Here is a 16,712-nt window from a genome sequence, read left to right on the forward strand (position 1 = left end):
TCACCAATACCTGATCACAAGGTCAATTACATCCCTGGGTGGGATTGAACCACCAACCTTTTGGTTAGTAGCCAAACACACTAACTGATTGCGCCACAGAGACACTTTGCAAAAAGTCCATACTGACAAAGGCTAATAAGCATTCATCTAGAACGTTTCCTAGAAAAACTTTAAAAAGTCAATAATCTGGAGAGTTTTTGTAAGATGTTTCTTAAATCAACCAACGAAGAAACACATTGGTACTTTCCCATGATGAGTGAGTGCTTCAGGATCTCTTGCACTTACATGTGCAGCAGAGTACTGCAATGGAAGCATGCTGGGCCCATAACCCAGAGGTAGGCAGATTGAAACTATCCTCTGCTATATGCATTTTTTTTGTTAATTAAAGTAATCCAAAACTGGGATTGATATTTTGGCTCTTTTATTTTTACTTAAAGTACAATAACTTTTACCATTTTAATTTGTTTTAATAGTATATTGACAGTATTGTTTTCTTTCAAAAATCCACTTAATTTTCTTTACCCTATTATTAAAATGGTAATTGACAAAAACAAACTACATTGTCACCAGAAGAGCAATACAAAATGTACAAGTGATATATTAAAATCATCTTTCCAGCTTGAATTTCAATGATGCATTGGGGCAACGATTTTGTGAGAAACATCTTCACCCTTAAATAAAGATTTTCTTAATTCCTTACCAGTGTGCTAATTAGATATCACCTTGTTTTCACATTAAACAGACTTCCACATGAGAAAGCAGCAAGGATGCAGTGGCGTTAATGTTTCCTGGTGTCAACCTGTATTATTTCAGTAGACATTGAAATCAGGATGCATCTTGCTGCCTTTCCAATGAAGCAAGTTTAATTTAGTAATAGGTGAAAAACCATCCCTACAAAGGTGTTAATCAGAGACTTGGCTTTGTGGACACTTTTCAGAGAACAAATTTGTTAGCATAAACATAAAGCCAGAAAATTAAGAGCTGTTTAATCACTCAATAGGATTTTTCTGCCAGCATTTTTCTTTTTCTCTGCAACCCACTGCTAAATTGTACTTCCTATATGTTTTTTTTATAAAATCACTTAATCAAATCTAACTACATCAGAGAAGGCCAGGTACCCTACACCATAAGAGGGGGTTTGAAAATTTGACTTGTCTACTTAAAGATCACCAAAATCTGATAACAAGGTCAATTACGTCCCTGGGTGGGATTGAACCACCAACCTTTCTGACCGTTCATTCTCTGTCTCCTCTCATGACTCCACCTCCCCCTCACTTCCACTAACTGTAGGGGTACCCCAAGGTTCTGTCCTTGGTCCTCTTCTCTTCTCTCTCTATACGTCCTCACTATTTAAGCTCATTAGTTCTTTTGGTTTCCAATATCATCTCTATGCTGATGACACTCAAATCTATCTTTCCTCTCCAGACCTCTCCCCTACTCTCCTCACTCGTATCTCCAACTGTCTCTCTGCTATCTCTTCCTGGATGTCCCAGCGCTTTCTTAAACTTAACATGTCTAAGACCGAGCTGATCATCTTCCCTCCCTCCCGCATAATCTCACCTCCTACAATCTCATTATCTATTGATGGCACTACTATCTCCTCTACCCCCCAAGTGCGCTGTCTTGGAGTAATCCTTGACTCCTCCCTCTCCTTCAAAACACACATTCAGCACCTCTCACAAACCTGCCGTTTTCATCTAAAAAATATTTCCAGGATCAGACCCTTTCTGACCCAGGATGCTACTAAGACTCTTATCCACTCACTGGTCATCTCCAGACTGGACTGCTGTAATTTCTTCCTGACTGGCATTCCTGACAAATACCTCTCTCCACTCCAATCTATCCTCAATGCTGCTGCCCGGCTCATTTTCCTCACCAAACGCACTACGTCCACCTCTTCTCTCTTACTAGTCCTTCACTGGCTCCCCTTCCCTTTCAGAATCTGCCCGTCCTCTTCGCTCTGCTAATGCACACCGACTCCTGCCTACGGATTACTTCCTCCTACTCCTACCTCCAAGATTTTTCACGTGCTGCACCACTTCTCTGGAATTCCCTACCTCTCCCCCTCAGACTCTCCACCTCTCTACAAAACTTCAAACGGGCTCTCAAGACCCACTTCTTCACCAAACCCAGCCAAATCTCATCCTAAACCTCTGTTCCACGCTCTCTATGTACCCCATCTGTCTCACCCCTGTCTGTCTACCCCTCCCTTTTAGAATGTAAGCTCTCACGAGCAAGGCCCTCTTCCCTCATGTGCTTACTCTTTTCTTACTTTAATAATCTTCAGCTGCACCAAATTCAGCAGTCTTCTGCCACCTGATACTTATTCCAGTGTCATCTGCTGATGTAGCTATGTTTATTTACCCTGTACTTGTCCTATATTGTCGTCAACTGTAAGTTGCTGTTTTCCTGTTTGATTATTTGTTTATGTACTCTGTAATTGGGCACTGCGGAACCCTTGTGGCACCATATAAATAAAGGATAATAATAATAATAATAATAAATAATATAATATATAGCAGTACGGTACAGTAGGCCACTGCTCTACCTACCTCTGTGTCGTCAAGTATACTATCCATCCATACCTGTGGTGCATTTTAGAAAAAAACATGTCTCGGCAGAGCAATCTATAAATCCATAATTTTTCAGACAGCAACAGTGGGTATTGTAATAGTCACCCAATCCATCACTTTTATAGGGTTACATGCACCCACATGCTACAGCCTGTCTCAATAATTTTACTGTCATGCTGTGTGTGTTTGTGTTTTTATTTGGGTATTTTTTGTTGTTGTAGAACTACAGGTACCAGCAAGCCCATTATTTCCCCGCCTGCTGGTACTTGAGGTTCTCCAAGTACCAGCAAGCGGGGGAGGCTTGCTGGGCCTTGTAGTTCCACAACAAAAAAACAATATTCTTTTTTTACACACATGGCTATCAGCCCGGCACCCACCACCCAGGGGTGCTTGGGACAGCCTCGGGCTTCACCCCTGGCCCTTGGGTGCCTTGAGGGGAGGAACCTCTTGATTTAAGGGGTCCCCACTCCTCCAGGGAACCCCGGCCAGGGGTGACTAGTTGGAGGGGTAATGCCAGGGCCGCAGGGACCTACATAAAAGTGTCCCCCGGCTGTGGCATTATCTCTCTGGCTAGTGGAGCCCGGTGCTTGTTTTAAAAATATGGGGGACCCCTACATCTTTTGTCCCACGTATTTTTGGAACCTGGACCGTTCTAAGAGCCCGGTGCTGGTTGTCTAAATACGGGGAACCCCTGTCCAATTTTTCCCCCAGTATTTAAATAACCAGGACCGGCTCAAAGAGCCCGAGGCTGGTTATACTAAGGAGGGGGGACCTCACGCATTTTTTTTAACCCATTCAGACCCTTCTCCTTTAAGTTAATGGAAGCCCTGGACAACAAAATTGCATTCATGTCCTCCTCCCTCACCCTTCCCAGTCCCAAACACTCATTTTTTTTTTCTTTAAAAATTTATAATATATAACAAGAACAATGAGCAGGCAGGCAGCGGGCATTGGCGGCATCGGACTGAGATAGAAATTAGTGGTGGAGGGCTGGGTCAGTTGATTGTGGGAGAGTTTGTAAGCCATTGGTGGTGGCAGCGGGTATCGGCTCAGAGGCAGTAGCGGGCATTGGCTAAGGGTCATCGGCAGGATTCGGCGGAAATTATGGCTGTAGTGCCTCACTAGCCACTGACCTCACCGCACGCCACTGTGGGACAGATGTAACATGCAGAGAGAGGTAGATTTGGGAGGGGGAATGTCCTAGCATAACTGTTAATTCCAGTGTAATACTGTAATTCAGCTGTGCAGCATTTGTGGCTAAATGTCAAAGAAGCCAGTATTTACCCTGCATGCAAAACAATAAATGTATTTGCACATACCTCCCAACTAACCCAATTTTTGCAGGACAGTCACTTTTTTTGGGAATGTCCAGCTAACCCAAACAACCCCCCCCCTGTGGGGGCCGCAGTGTCCCATAGTCATGGGGAAGGGGGGGGGGGGGGGTGGAAGGCTCCCTGTAGCTTGTTGCTCTGCAAATATGCACATTGTGGGTAATTCAGACCTGATCGCTAGGGTGTGTTTTTTGCATCCCTGTAATCAGGTAGTTGCCGCCTACAGCGGAAGGGAAAATTTGCTGTGCAGGTGTGTGATCACATGTGCACTAGAGCTGCACAGCTCAGCACTTACTCAGCCATTGAGGTGACGTCACAAATCCTCCCACAAAACGCCGGGTCCCTCCAGTGTTTTTCCGGACACTCCCTAGAAACATTCAGTTGCCACCCACACAAACACCCTCTTCTTGTCAATCTTCTTGTGATCTCCGGACCGTCGCACTTACGCATTGTGGCGCATACGCATGTGCAGTGCAGACCTGATTGCCCGCTGGGTGAAAATAAATTGAAGCGATCTGGTCTGAATAAGCCTCAATGTCTATTCACGGGAGACAGAGGGGCTGGGGCATGGCCAGCAGCTCACAGAGCACCTATAATGACAAAAATGGGAGACATGGCTCATGATCGCGATATACCTGCGAAGGTATGCCCTCTACTGTTTGACAGGCAGAGGCATTCGCATTTTCTGCGGGGCACCCGGAGAAAATGTAGGCACACGCACAGGATGGACCCTGCGTATATGCCCCCATCCTCTTCATAGTTTTTGCGGTTGGAACGCGTATTACGATCCAAACTGAATTAGGCCCTATGTCTTATATACACGAGCAGTGTGAAAACATCAATCGATGGGGGTAATTCCAAGTTGATCGCAGCAGAAATTTTGTTAGCAGTTGGGCAAAACCATGTGTACTGCAGGGGAGGCAGATATAACATGTGCAGAAAGAGTTAGATTTGGGTGAGTTATTTTGTTTCTGTGCAGGGTAAATACTGACTGCTTTATTTTTACACTGCAAATTAGATTGCAGATTGAACACACCACACCCAAATCTAACTCTCTCTGCACATGTTAAATCTGCCTTCCCTGCAGTGCACATAGGTGGTCATTCCGAGTTGTTCGCTCGGTAATTTTCTTCGCATCGCAGCGATTTTCCGCTTAATGCGCATGCGCAATGTTCGCACTGCGACTGCGCCAAGTAAATTTGCTATGCAGTTAGGAATATTACTCACGGTTTTTTCATCGTTCTGGTGATCGTAATGTGATTGACAGGAAGTGGGTGTTTCTGGGCGGAAACAAGCCGTTTTAGGGGCGTGTGGGAAAAAATGCTACCGTTTCTGGGAAAAACGCGGTAATGGCTGGAGAAACGAGTGTCTGGGCGAACGCTGGGTGTGTTTGTGACGTCAAACCAGGAACGACAAGCACTGAACTGATCGCACTGGCAGAGTAAGTCTCGAGCTACTCAGAAACTGCACAGAGATGTCTTATCGCAATATTGCAAATCTTTCGTTCGCAATTTTAAGATGCTAAGATTCACTCCCAGTAGGCGGCGGCTTAGCGTGTGCAATGCTGCTAAAAGCAGCTTGCGAGCGAACAACTCGGAATGAGGGCCATGGGGGGTAATTCTGAGTTGATCGCAGCAGGATTTTTGTTAGCAGTTGGGCAAAACCATGTGCACTGCATTTACGAACAGATGATTTTTTATATAAATTTTAAAATGTTAGTAAATGTGTGTTTTTTTTTCAACCTGGAAGCCCAACATCGATTAAGATCGATCTTAAATAGACCCCTGGGTTTTAAGGATAACCATGGTTGAGTCCAATGGTTAATTCACATTGACCGAAGTTCTAATTAAGTCACCTGTGCTCAAGCATGATATCCTTAAAATCTGGATTGCAATGACAGCATTTGGGAACTATGCCTAAGGGTTTAATTTTTACATTTATCCACTGACAATAAATCTACCTACAATATCCCTGTAACTGTTATGATTACAGTATTTCACTAAATAATTTAATTTGCTGAACCTTCTGTAAAAAGAAATATTAAGATGCTGTAATTCCCAGATGCAGCAAATTTGTTAGCTAGTGGGCAAAACCATGTGCACTGCAGGGATGGGGGGGGGGGGCAGATATAACATTTGCAGAGAGATTTAGGTGGGTTATATTGTTGTGTGCAGGGTAAATACTGGCTGTTTTGTTTTTACACTGCAATTTAGATTTCAGTTTGAACACACCGCACCAAAGTCTAACTCTCTCTGCACATATTATACACCACCCCCCCCCTGCAGTGTACATGGTTTTAGCTAATAAATTTGCTGCTGTGATCAGATCTGAGTTAAGCCCTATGTATTTGGCACTGGCAAAGGGTTGGAGGCCTTGCTGTAGAGCTCACACCTTTCTTATCATGCATTGTAATATTTCCTATGTCCTGATGTTGTGCTCTCTGCTCCATCCAAGTAAACAGCAATGTAGCGTGGCTATCAAAGAGCGTGAAGATTGCAGATTTCCTGGGATTAATGCTAAAGAATGCTATTCCAGAGGCTGCTGCTTTAATTCAAGTGTCACTGGGGTTAAATGGTGTTTTTACCTTAAAAACACAGGTAGAGTATATAGTACAGTGGTAGAGTGGGAGCATGTAGTGCTATTGATTACAGATTTGATGGAGCTTAAACATGGATAAGGTCCATAGCTCTAAAGAGTTTATCTTGTGTATCCTTTATTCTTAGTCATGGTCAGATAAGATTAGAAAATACCATTTAAGTGGAAATTTCCTGTTAGCTGTTTTTCAGTTTGCTCAACTGTCTGATTAACTGGTCCTAAAAAAGGACCAAAGGAGCTAAATTGCCCTGTGATCTAGCTAAATTGCCCCAGTTAAAAAAAAAAAACTAAGCTGCTGTAATTCCTGGATGTTTCCTTACTGCATCAACAGGAAGTGACAAGAAACAATGTAATGTGGAACCGTACAGCAGAAGGGATTGCGGCTACCCCACAATAAGTGCAGCGGAATGTAAGAAGAGGAATTGTTGCTTTGACTGCAGCATTCCCGGGGTTAACTGGTGTTTCTTCAAGTCACAAGGTATGGAGCTGCTGTATAGTTACTCGCAAGTCAGTAGTTGTATAATGCTCACACCTGTTAAGCTGGATACACACAGAATGCCCTACACAGGGGGTGAAATGAGCGCCCCCCCACCCCCCCGTACGCTCAGCACACATCACGCTGTGCTGAGCGGGGGGAGAGATGTGTGCTAAACAGTTCGCTCAGCACACATCTCTCCCCAAAATCGGGCCGTGAATATGGACCTTTAAAGTTTAAAGTTAAAACTTTTTAAGTTTAAAGACCTTTAAAGTGGACAAAGCATTAACACGCACAGCTACAGTTGGAAAATCAAATTTTTTACCTTATGTTCCCTCACAGCATAAGAAAGCTCCGCATTATCAAATGCAGTCCTTTCGGTCACAAAGAAACAAGAAAGTGCGAGGTGCGTCTTTTCTTGCCAGAGGTAGGGGCAGAGGAATAAAGCTGCACAACACAGCTAGTTCCCAGGAACAGAAGTCCTCCCCGGCCTCTACAAAATCTACCTCATGACGCTGGGGCTCCACTGGCAGAGTCCGGCCCATGTGATGTCATGCAGCTGCTCTGACCACGCCTCCTGTTTCTCCGTTGCCGACCCCATTTTGAAACCGTGCCCCCGCACCGCTCCATCTCCGACTTGGAAATGGAGTGTTGTTGACCCCCCTCCCCCCCCCTTCACCGATTCACAGGCAGAGGCGATCGCATTATCTGCGGGGTGCTGCAGAAAATGCAGGCGGACGCGTATGCTCTTAGCAGTTTTTGCAGTTGGATTGCGATCCAACCTGAATCAGGCCCCATTACCTATCACAATGCACTGCGGGTAGTACAAAATGGGGTTAATATAGGAGAAAAAACCCCAGAGCTGTGCTCCTTAACTGTCCCTGGTGGCTAGTGGAGCGGCTGCCCAGTAATCGGTGTCCACGCCAGTGCGCACACGGCCCGCCCCCATCAGCGGCCTCGTGATCCCGGAGGGCGGTGTGTGTGTGACTGACCTTAGGAAGAAACCGGAGCCTCCGCTGCAGTGACCCAGCAACCGGGGCACGGGAGTATACTGCGCCACTGGGAGTGATGGAGCTGCAGTAAAGAGGTCTATTAGACCTAGCCTGCTGCAGCCCTTGTAGATTCTTATAAAAAAAGTTCTTCTTTTCTTGCCAAAATTAATAGCTAAGAATAGGCTGCCTGAGGCAGCCCCCTGTTAAGTGGCCTGCTACTGAAGGCACCAACTACAAACTGAGCTCCCTGTTCATGGAAGCGAGGTTATAGAGGAGGGGGCGCTGAGCATCTTGGGAACAGTCAAAACCTTTGAGCCTGTTGGTGCCTCAGATCAAGATCCTACTCTACACCCCAATGTGAATCCTTGTGGAGTCCAGTGTACCCCACAGAAGAAATGTATGTGTCACACCCATTGGCAGCAACATTAGAATAGCTGCTGATGGGCACAATTGAGAAAGGAAGGGGGGAAAACATTTGAATCCAGCACATATATGTAATTTGAATATGTAATTTGTACCTTCCTACTTTAAAATGTAATGGATGAACCTCACCCTGTGAGAACTATCTTCATGATCAAGAGATCTCATATGCAAGATAAGTATGTGTTGGGATAGGGCTGTGAAGGGCGGCTGCTCGGGCACACCCCCGTCAAGTTAAGGAGATTCAACTGAGGCAGCACAAGGGAACTCTCATCTGGGGACAACAACTGCAGGGAGAACACATTTTCAGACGAATGTGGGAGGGCAGAAGGCTGCCTAATACTGAAGCACCCCCAAACAACAAACCAAATGCAACAACTAGTGCAAGCATTCCTGGGGGAAGGCCTGCAGCAGATGGATTTGCATATGGTGATGTCATCCAAGCAGTGGCATAGTTGGCTGCAACCCTCGTCTGCATATGAAAAGAGAAAAGGGTCACGCAGGGCATGGCGGCCTTTGTGGGGTTGTGCTTGGATGACCCCTAAATCGCTTTATACACCCCCACCCCCCATCAGTGTGGGCTCATGTTGGCCATGCCCCAGCCCCTGAAGTATTCAAGCTGATTTCTTGCAGCAGCTGGACCCAGTAACAGCTCCAGAGTTGCTCTACAAGACAAGTAAAAGGGTGTGAGCCCTGCAGCACCACCTGTAGTTTGCATACACACATATATAGGACAGCATCTCTTATATGCCCCAGGGTCAATAAAATAGTATCCTTATCTAGGGTATCCATCCCCTCAGATAAGGTATCCGTCCATGCCGCTACAGCACTACACACCCAGGCCGACGCAATTGCCGGTCTGAGTAAGGTACCTGAATGTGTATAAATGGACTTCAGGGTAATCTCCTGTTTGCGGTCAGCAGACTCTTTGAGGGTAGCCGTATACTGGGACGGGAGGGCTACCTTCTTGGATAAGCGTGTTAATGCTTTGTCCACCCTAGGGGAGGATTCCCATCGTAACCTATCCATTGATGGGAAAGGATACGCCATAAGAATCCTTTTGGAAATCTGCAGTCTTTTATCTGGAGATTCCCAAGCTTTTTCACATAACTCGTTCAGCTCGTGTGACCCCCTCAAAGGTTACCTCAGGCTTTTTTCCCTTGTACATATGTACCCTCTTGTCAGGGACAGGGGGTTCCTCTCTGATGTGCAAAACATCTTTTATTGCCATAATCATATATCGAATGGATTTTGCCAATTTTGGCTGTAACTTTGCATCATCGTAATCGACACTGGAGTCAGAATCCGTGTCGGTATCTGTGTCAACAATCTGGGATAGTGGGCGCTTATGAGACCCTGACAGTCCCTGCAACATAGGATCAGGCATGGGTTGAGACCCTGACTGTCCCAAAGCTTCAGCCTTGTCTAATCTTTTGTGCAATGAGTTTACACTAGCATTTAAAACATTCCACATATCCATCCAATCAGCTGTCGGCGGAGACACCACATTCATTTGCTCCTGCTCCTCTCTAATATAGCCTTCTTCCTCAGACATGTCGACACACGTGTACCGACACACCACACACACAGGGAATGCTTTTTCTGAAGACAGTTTCCCTTCAAGGCCCTTTGGAGAGACAGAGAGAGAGTATGCCAGCACACACCCCAGCGCTATATAACCCAGGAATACACAGTAACTTAATGTTTGCCCAGTAGTACTGCTGTATGTAATTTGCGTCGAATTATGTGCCCCCCCCCCCTCTTTTCAACTCTCTTGTCTACCGTGGTATAAGCAGGGAAGAGTCCGGGGAGCTTCCTCTCAGCGGTGCTGTGAAGAAAAAATGGCGCTGGTGAGTGCTGAGGGAGAAGCCCCGCACCCTCGGCGGCGGGCTTCTGTCCCGCTTAAACTGTAAAATTGGCGGGGGCTCATACATATATACAGTGCCCAGCTGTATATGTGTTATATTTTTGCCAAAAAGAGGTTTATATTGCTGCCCAGGGCGCCCCCCCCCCCTGCGCCCTGCACCCTTACAGTGACCGGAGTGTGTGAGGTGTATGGGAGCAATGGCGCACAGCTGCAGTGCTGTGCGTTACTTCAGTGAAGATCATGAAGTCTTCTGCCACCTCTGAAGTCTTCTTTTCTTCTCATACTCACCCGGCTTCTATCTTCCGGCTCTGCAAGGGGGACGGAGGCGCGGCTCTGGGACGGACGGCGAGGGTGAGATCCTGCGTACCAATCCCTCTGGAGCTAATGGTGTCCAGTAGCCTAAGAAGCAGGACCTTGCAACTCAGAGAGTAGGGCTGCTTCTCTCCCCTCAGTCCCTCGATGAGGGAGTCTGTTGCCAGCAGTGCTCCCTGAAAATTAAAAACCTAACAAAATACTTTCTGTCAGAAAGCTCAGGAGAGCTCCTGAAAAGCACCCAGTCTCCACTGGGCACAGTATCAAACTGAGGTCTGGAGGAGGGGCATAGAAGGAGGAGCCAGTGTACACCCAGAACTAAAGTCTTTCTTAAAGTACCCATGTCTCCTGCGGAGCCTGTCTATCCCCATGGTCCTTACGGAGTCCCCAGCATCCTCTAGGACATTAGAGAAAATAGGATTTTAATACCTACCGGTAAATCCTTTTCTCTTAGTCCGTAGAGGATGCTGGGCACCCGTCCCAGTGCGTACTGTGTCTGCAGTTATTAAATGGCCCTTAACTCCAGAACATTTATGTGGAGACAACTTTCCTGACTTGACCATCTTCCTTGGATGTTTTCCCCGTGTGACTGCTCCCCAGCCTCAGAGGGTTGCATCCGTGGTCCCTAGGATCCAGTCCTGGATCCCGAACCATCGCCCCTCTAGGAGGTGAGAACTGTGCAGCCACCAATGGAGTGAGATTCTGGTCTTGGAAGACAGGATTATCCTCCGGTGCATGTGTAGGTGGGATCCGGACCACTTGTCCAACAGGTCCCACTGGAACACCCTGGCATGGAACCTGCCAAACTGAATGGCCTCGTAGGCCGCAACCATCTTCCCCAGCAACAGAATGCATTGATGGATTAACACTCTTGCTGGTTTCAGAATTTGTTTGACCAGACTCAGGATCTCCATAGCCTTTCCACTGGAAGAAAGCCTCTTCTGTGTCCAGTATGACTCCCAAAAACAACAACCGCGTCATTGGGACCAACTGCGATTTTGGCAAGTTTAGGAGCCAACCATGTTGTTGAAGAACTGTCAGGGAGAGTAGATGTTTTGCACCAACTGGTCCCTGGATCTCGCCTTTATCAGGAGATCATCCAAGTACGGGATAATTGTGACTCCTTGCTTGCGAAGGAGAACCATCATTTCCGCCATCACCCTGGTGAAAATCCTCGGAGCCGTGGACAGACCAAACGGCAACGTCTGAAATTGGTAATGACAATCCTGAATTGCAAACCTCAGGTAGCTTGATGCAGTGGCTAAACGGGAACATGTAATTAGGCATCCTTATGTCTACCAAAACCATGAAATCTCCTTCCTCCGGACTGGAGATCCCTACCCTGAGAGATTCCATCTTGAAATTGAATTTCTTTAGGTAGAAATTGAGGGATTTCAGATTTAAGATTGGTCTGACTGAGCCGTCCGGCTTCGGGACCACGAAGAGGCTTGAATAAAAACCTTCTCCCTGCTGACTAAGGCCGATTTGAACAATCGGTGAGGGGGAACGTCTTGAAACCCCAGTTTGTACCCTTGTGACACTATTTGTAAAACCCACGAGTCCAGGTCTAAATTAATCCAGAACTGACTGAAGTGTTTTAGACGTGCCCCCACTGGTGCGGGCTCCTGCAAGAAAGCCCCAGCGTCCTGCAGTGGATTTGGCAGAAGCAGAGGACGATCTCTGCTCCTGCGATCTTGAAGAGGCTACAGACTTCCCTCTTTTCCTTCCTCTACCTGCAAAGAAAGGGGAATCTTAACTTCTTGCATATCTATTGGGCCAAAATGACTGCGTTAGACAATGATGCGTCTTCATCCGTTGAGAGGGAACATAGGGCAAGAAGGTTGACTTACCTGCGGGAGCTGCCGAGATCAAATTAACTAGGCCGTTGCCAAACAAGGCTTCACCTTCATAGGGAAGAGACTCCCTTTCTTCTTGGAGTCAGCATCAGCATTCCCTTGGTGAATCCACAATGCCCTCCTATCCGAGACTGCCATGAAATTGGCCTGTGAACTCAAGAGTCCTATATCCCTTGCAGTCGTAAGTATGCTGCAGTGTCCTTGATATGATCCAACGTAAGGAGTATCCCATCTCTCCAAGATATCTATATCGGATGACAAGGTATTCGACCAATTCTTGAATACTACTACTCACCCATGCGCATGTAATGGCAGGTCTAAGTAATGTACCCGTGGTTACATAACTAGAAATAATGTAGCTTCCTGCATACGATCCGCTGGATTTGTGACAGGGCCCCGTGCAGAACAGGGGGTGACTCCCACTTTATTCTGTCCGCAGCAGGAAATGAATAAACAACCGGAAACCTTTTGGGGATTTGAAACCATCTTGTCGAGCTGGCCCAGACTTTCTCAAACAGAGATGGAGGAACGTTACATCAGCTTTCATTATATATCTATATATACATACATATAGACCCCTTTGTCAGGAACAGCAGGGTCCTCAGTGATGTTAATATGTCCTTAATATCCACAATCATGTACTGAATGCTCCTTGCCAATATTGGATCTAATCAGGAAATATTATGGTCGACATAGGAATCAGTATCCGAGTCAGTATCAGTGTGTAGTAACATTTTTGCGGGCCTGAGTGAAAAGAAGCATAGCCATGAACATCACATCTTTTCTCTACGTCTGTGTCTGGGACACAGATTTATCCAACCTCACTCTGATATTACTGAAACTTTCACCCAGTCAGTTATTGGTGGTGCCAACAGGGCCACCATCATATGTCTGCATTCCTAATATAGTTTCCTCTTGGGAAAAACATTCAGCCACCGACATGTTGACACACATGTACCAAGTACCCACAGACACATCGGCTTATGGGGGATAGACCTACAGTAAATCTGTCAGAGGGACAGAGAGGATTTTTCAGCTCACAACCCAGCGCCAAAAGTACACAGTCTGGGAAATAATAAACTCTATAGTGATAGACTTGTAACGCTCTATAGATGTGCTGGTGAGGTGAGGAAGAAGCCCCGCCGCTGTAATGGCACGCTTCTGTCCCGCTCAGAAACAAATAATTAATTACGCTGGCGGGGTAAGGACAGTGCCCAGGCACTAATGTCCACTTTTGCCAGCCTTTTGTGAGGAATTTATGCTGCCCAGGGTGCCCCCCCCCCCCACCCACACGCCCTGCACCCTGCAGTGCCTGTGTTTGTGTGGGAGCATGGCGCACAGCATTCCGCTCGCTGCGTGGTACCTCAGAATGCCGTCACTGGAGAAGAAGTCTTCTGTTCTTCTGCTACTCGCCTGTCTTCTGACTTCTGGCTCTGCAAGGGGGTGATGGCAGGCTACGGGAGTGGGCATCTAGGCGTACCCAGCGATCAGCACCCTCAGGAGCTAATGGTGTCCTGTCAGCCAGAAGCAGAGCCATTGAACTCACTAGAAGTTGGTCATACTTCTCTCCCCTAAGTCCCACAAAGCAGGGAGACTGTTGCCAGCAGCCTCCCTGAAAATAAGAAAAACTAACATAAGTCTTTTCAGAGAAACTCAGTAGAGCTCCCCTGTAGTGCATCCAGTCTCACTGGGCACAATTCTAAAACTGGAGTCTGGAGGAGGGGCATAGAGGGAGGAGACAGTTCACACCCTTTGAAAGTCTTAAAGTGCCCATGTCTCCTGCGGATCCCGTCTATACCCCATGGTTCTTAATGTGATCCCAGCATCCTCTAGGACGTATGAGAAAACAAATAACGCACACACGAGGAGGAGAGAACAAAGGAAGCTATAAGGAGGGGAGGGGAGGGGGGGGGAGGTAAGGTAGTAAAGGGATATTGGATAAACTACAACCTTATACATATTCATTAATGTACCAGTAGTTAGAAGTAGAAGAGCTCTAACAGAAACCACAAAGCTTATCTAAAGCCACACCACACTGGATATGCCCAATCTCATTTGATCTTTGAAGCAAAGCAGTATTGGACTTTGTTACTACCAAGCAGTCTCCCATCCATGTATTATCAGATTCTTTAGGTGTTTTTAAACTACCAACACCCTTTTCTTGGTACTGTACATTTAATTTTTACACATATTCTTTTATGTACCAGAAGTTAGAAGTAGAAGAGCTCTAACAGAAACCACGAGCTCATCTACAGCCACAGCACACTGGATTTGTCCAATCTCTCCTGATCATGGAAGCTGAGCAGTGTTGGTCCTGGTTTTAGTACTTGGATGGGAGACCACCAGGAAATACCAGGAGCTGTGTGTATTTTTACAATACCAACACCGTTCTCTTGATGCATTCCATTTTGAAACATTGGGGCAGATCTATTAAGCCTGGTGAACTGATAAAGTGCAAGGTGATAAAGTACCAGCCAGTCAGCTCCTAACTGTCATTTTTCAAACCCAGCCTGTGACATGGCAATTAGGAGCTGATTGGCTGGTACTTTATCACCATGCAAATTATCATTTCACCAGGTTTAATAAATCGGCCGCTTATTCATTTATGTACGAGTAGTTAGAAGTAGAACTCTAACAGAAACCACTAAGCTCATCTACAGCCACACCACACTGTATATGCCCAATATCACCTGATCTTAGGCCTGGTTTGTTCTTGGATGTGAGACCACCTGGGAATACCAGGTGCTGTAGGTAGTTTTATACTACCAACACCGTTCTCTTGATGCATTCTATTTTGAAACTTATTAATTGATGTAGACGTTAGAAACAGCAAAAATCATCTACAGCCGCATCACACTGGATATGTCCAATCTCATCTGATGATGGAAGCTAAGCAGTGTTGTGCCTGGTTTGTTTTTGGATTTCAAGTCCTGCCTTCTGGTTTGGCCACGGCACCTCAGATATTCACCAAGGTCATGGCCGTGATGACGACCCTTCACCATCAGAGAATCAGGATCCTGCCAAATCTGGACGACTTGCTGATCCTGGTGAACTCCCAAGAGGTTCTCCACAGTTATCTGGAACTGGCGGTCCAATTCCTACAAGTCCACGGGTGGCTCATCAACTGAAAAAAGTCCTCGCTGGTCCCTGCTCGGAACATGGTGCACCTAGGGGCACTGCTGGACACACACAGCCAACAATTGTTTCTGTCTCCAGAGAAAGTCCTGAAAATTCAGGACAGTATCTTCCTCTCTCGTCCAAGAGTGTTGATACACACGGCGATGCAAGTACTAGACCTCATGGTGTCGGCTTTCGATATGGTAGAGTACGCTCAATGTCATTACCGCCCTCTGCAGAGGTTAATCCTCTCCAAGTGGGACGGCCTGCCTCATCGGATAATGTCTCAAATTATCTCCTTGACTCCGGAGGTTCGTCTGACACTGAGCTGGTGGCTACAGGACCAACAGTTGAGCAGGGGCCATCCCTTCTGGATCTCCAACTGTGTCCTCCTGACAATGGATGCCAGTCTTTTGGGCTGGGCCACGGTGTTGGAGCAACACTTTCTCCAGGGTCGGTGAACCAGGGAGGAATCTCTCCTCCTGATATACATTCTGGAATTGCAGGCAGTGTTCAATTAATTGACACTGGCCCTGCCTCTAGTACAGAACAGGCCTGTTCAAGTACAATCTGACAACGCCACCACGGTAGTGTACACAAATCATCAAGGCGGCACTCGAAACTGCATGGCAAAGCTGGAAGTATCAAAAATCCTACGTTGGGTAGAACGTCATCTGACAGCAATATCGGCAGTGTTCATTCCCAGAGTCCTCAACTGGGAAGCGGATTTCCTAAGTCGTCAGGACGTTCACGCTGGAGAGTGGAGAGGCTGCAGCAGAAATGTCTGCACTGGTGTCAGTAGGTGACTGAGGCAGGGATGACTGGGAGATAGTGGGTGACTGAAGCATGTATGAGTGGGAGATAGTGGGTGACTGAGGCCGGGGTGACTGGGAGATAGTGGGTGACAGGGAGATAGTGGGTTACTGAGGGAGGGGTGATAGGAAGGGGTTGGGTAAGTATGGGAAGAAAGTGGGTGACAGGGATAATAAATGACTAAGGCAGGGGTGATAGGGAGATAGTGGATGACTGTGGCAGGGGTGACAGGGACAGTAAGAGACTGAGGCAGGGGTGACAAGGATAGTGGCTGACTGAGGCAGGGGTGACTGGGAGATAGTGGGTGACTGAGGCAGGGTTGACAGGGATAGTGGGTGACTGAAGCAGGGGTGATAGGGTG

At 46.7% G+C, this 16,712-nt stretch overlaps 1 non-coding gene across 1 annotated transcript; it reads right to left on the bottom strand.

Annotated features, from left to right (window-relative positions):
- Window positions 1–29: 29 nt before the first annotated feature.
- Window positions 30–103, bottom strand: TRNAS-ACU (transfer RNA serine (anticodon ACU)). Its single transcript has one exon. It is a non-coding gene; the product is annotated as a tRNA-Ser (tRNA).
- Window positions 104–16,712: the final 16,609 nt, after the last annotated feature.

The sequence above is a fragment of the Pseudophryne corroboree genome, chromosome 8 (assembly GCF_028390025.1).
Source record: "Pseudophryne corroboree isolate aPseCor3 chromosome 8, aPseCor3.hap2, whole genome shotgun sequence".
NCBI lineage: Eukaryota > Metazoa > Chordata > Amphibia > Anura > Myobatrachidae > Pseudophryne > Pseudophryne corroboree.